The sequence below is a fragment of the Nicotiana tabacum genome, chromosome 2 (genome assembly GCF_000715075.1).
Source record: "Nicotiana tabacum cultivar K326 chromosome 2, ASM71507v2, whole genome shotgun sequence".
In the NCBI taxonomy this organism is placed as follows: Eukaryota; Viridiplantae; Streptophyta; class Magnoliopsida; order Solanales; family Solanaceae; genus Nicotiana; species Nicotiana tabacum.
This window is the reverse complement of record NC_134081.1, coordinates 22,398,524-22,402,480: the sequence shown is the minus strand read 5'-3', so window position 1 is coordinate 22,402,480 and position 3,957 is coordinate 22,398,524.

The following is a 3,957-nucleotide window of genomic DNA, read 5'->3' as shown; positions in this document are numbered from 1 at the left end:
CGCTAGCTTCGGATTATTCGGTACCGACTTGAGGCTTTAGAGTGAATTTGTGGACCGGAAGTGAGTTTTGGAGCGAGGTAAGTCTCTTGCCTAACCTTGTAAGTGGGAACTCATTCGCTTAGGTATATTTTGTGGTGTATTTCTTGTGTGGGGATCTATGTACACATGAGGTGACGAGAGTCCGTGCATCATATCAGATAGAGGCCCTCAATTCACTTCGCACTTCTGGAGAGAAGTTCAGAGCGAGTTGCGTACCCGGGTAGAGCTCAGCACAGCATTTCATCTACAGACCAATGGGCAGTCAGAGCGGACAGTTCAGATTCTAGAGGATATGCTTAGAGCATGTGTCATTGACTTCAAAGGTCAGTAGAATAGATTCTTGCCCTTGGCCGAGTTTGCTTACAATAATAGTTATCAGTCCAGCATCGAGATGGCTCTATTTGAGGCTTTATATGGTCGGAGATGTCGTTCGCCCATCGGATGGTTTAAGCCCGATGAATCTAAGTTATATGGTACTGATTTGGTGAAGGATGCCTTAGAGAAGGTAAAGTTGATTTAGGAGCGACTTCGCACAGCACAGTCTAGAAAGAAGAGTTACGCGGGTGAGAAGGTGCATGATCTATCATTTATGGTAGGCGAGAGGTTCTCTAAAAGGTTTCGTCGATGAAGGGGATCATGAGGTTCGGGAAGAAGGGCAAGTTGATCCCAAGGTTTATTGGCCCATCTGAGGTGTTGCGACGAGTTGGGGAAGTTGCTTATGAGCTTGCTCTACCTCCCAATCTATCATGAGTTCATCCAGTCTTCCATGTGTCTATTCTCCGGAGGTATCACGCTGATAGGTCGCACATGCTAGATTACAGCACAGTTCAGCTAGATGAGAGTTTGGGTTATGAGGAGGAGACAGTAGCCATTATTGACAGACCATCAGTTGAGGTTCAAGAAAATTGCTGCGATAAATTTCTAGTGGAGGGGTCAACCAGTCGAGAAAGCGACTTGAGATGTCGAGTAGGACATGAGGAGCAGATATACACACCTATTCAACACTCCAAGTATGATTCTAGCCCCATTCGAGGACGAACGTTTGTTTAAGAGGTGGAAAATGTAATGACCCGATCAGTCATTTTGCTTCCTAGATTCTTGTTCCTCTAATTAAGACTCCCCGTATTTGCTTTTACTATTTTATGACTTGCGGGGATGGTTAGTTCAGGTTTGGAAGGATTCGGGTTGAAATCAAAACACTTAGTTCCTTTATAATGGCTTAAAATGGATAAGTTTGACTTGAGTCAACATTTTGAATAAATGGCCCTAAAATGGATATGTTTGCCTTAAGTCAACATTTTGAGTAAATGACCCCAAAATCGGGATTCAAAGGTTCCAATAGGGTTTTATGATGATTTTGGACTTGGGCGCATGTTCGGATGACCCGTGAGCGTTTCGACGAGTAATGTTAAAAATGGGTGCATTGAAGGTTTTTAAGTTCTTTAAGTTTGGTTTGGAGTAATTTTTGATGATATCGAGATCGGTTTGGGATTCCGAGCCTAGGACTAGTTCTGTATGATGATTTAAGACTTGCACGCAAAATTTAGCATCATTCCGAGTTGATTTGATAGGAATTGGACGCGCAGAAGTATTTTTAGAAGTTTTTAAGTTTCATAATTCGATTCATGCGTTTGGGCGTCCGATTCGTATTTTTAGGTGCTATTTCAGAGTTTTGATCGCGCGAGTGGGTCCGTCTTATGTTGTTGGATGTGTGAGTGTGATTGGATGAGGTCCTAGGGGGGCCGGATGCGAAATGGATTGGAACCGGGCTCGAATATTTTGCATGGGGGAGCTGCTGGTGCTCCAGTTCTGGTGCTTTTGCACCTGCATGATTTTGGCCGCCGATGCATTCGCACCTCCGTGATTTTGGCCGCTGGTGCGAGCTCGAAGAAGCAAGCATGTGATCGCAGAAGAGATCACATGCTTGAGCTGGGGTGAGTGGCCAGTGGTCCGCATAAGAGAAAACTCGCATGCAGAAGCGAAGGGAGGCTGCCTGGGCTAGGACCACACCTACGATTGATTTTTCCGCAGATGCAGCATCGCAGGTACGACCCAAGGTTCGCAGAAGCAAAAATCGTTGCAGGCAGTGGGGTTTTTAATCCTAGACTTAGACTCCTCACAATTTCATTTAGTCTTGGGCAATTTTGAGAGCTCATTGGAGGTGGATTTCCATCAATATCCTACGGTAAGTAACTTCCACCCAATTCCAAGTTAATTGTACGGGTTTTAGGTAGATTAAACACTAAAAGATTGTGAAAACTTGTAGGATTCATGAAGAACCTAGGGTTTTGGTAAAAGTGGAATTTAACCATGAAATTGGTTATGGAATTGAGTGAAAATTATATATTTGAGTTCGTGAGGCTATGGGTAATAATTATCTTTAATAATTTCCGGAATCCGGGCATGTGGGCCCGGGGCGGATTTTTAGAATCTTCTAATTTGTGTTAGGAAATTACTCTAATAGCTAAATTATGAGCTTTGGAGCATATATTGATTAATTCTTATAATATTTGGCTAGCTTCGGATTGTTCGGCACCGACTTGAGGCTTTAGAGTGAATTTGTGGACCGGAAGTGAGCTTTGGAGCGAGGTAAGTCTCTTGCCTAACCTTGTAAGAGGGAACTCATCCCCTTAGGTATATTTTGTGGTGTATTTATTGTGTGGGGATCTAAGCACATATGAGGTGACGAGAGTCTGTGCGTAGCTATATTCCATGATATGGCTCGGTAGACTTAGATCCACAACATGCTTTAATTGTACTATTGTGATTACCTTGCGTATTGACTGTCTTGAATAGAGCTAATACTAGGAATTTTATGTTTCAAGTATCTATGTAGCCTTCTCCTTTGGAAAATTGAGGAATATTTAATAACTATGAAAAATCCATGTCCTCTCGCGTCGCAAGTACTTCCGCGAGCGAGGTAAACTTCTCTACTCTAATGGGATCGGGCCGTTCGCCTTGGCAGTAGCACTACTCTTATGGGATCGGGCCATTCGCCTCGGCAGTATCTCTACTCTTATGGGATCTGGTCGTTTGCCTCGGCAATGCCACTTCTCTTATGGGATCGGGCCGTTCGCCTCGGCAGTATCATATTCTTGTGGGATCGGGCCGTTCGCCTCGGCAATACCACTACTCTTATGGGATCGGTCTATTCGCCTCGGTAGTATTGAGTACTACTATTCTTATGGGATCGGACCGTTCGCCTCGTCAATTTCGTGCTAAATAATAGGAACGTATTCCAGTTTGGGCATAATTGAGTTAGGGTCTTCATGACCAGTTATGAGATATTGGTTATATGCCACGGATTCCTGTTACATTATTGTAGTTGCTTCTATTTGTTTCATTGATACATGTTATATGTTAACCATGTCTACCATATGCACTCTCATTATTATTATCGAACTTTAGTAAGTGTCCAGTCGACCCCTCGTCACTACTTCTTCGAGGTTAGACTAGATATTTACAGGATACATGTTGTTCTTCGTATTCATGCTACACTTCTTCACTGATGTGCAAGTACTGAGACAGGTTCCACCAGTAGTCACGTGGGCGTGTAGCCGATCTGTTACGGAGACTTAGGGGTGAGCTGCTTGCCTTGCTACGATCTGCAGCACTGGAGTCTCCTTCTATATTATTTACTATTTTTGTCTATTACTTTCAGATAGTAGTCTTAGTGGTTTGTATATTCCTTAGATTGCTCAAGTACTTGTGACGCCGGGTTTTGGGGATTTGTAGCACTTTTGTACTATTGTACTCGTCCCTTCTATCGCAATAGACTATATATAGTTTTATATTGAAACTTGTTTAAAATGGCTTATCATCATTGCATGAAATTACTGTAATTAAAATATGTTAAAAAGAGGATAAATAAATGGTAGATTTGCATATGTGCTTACCTAGCGGTTGCATTGGGTGCAG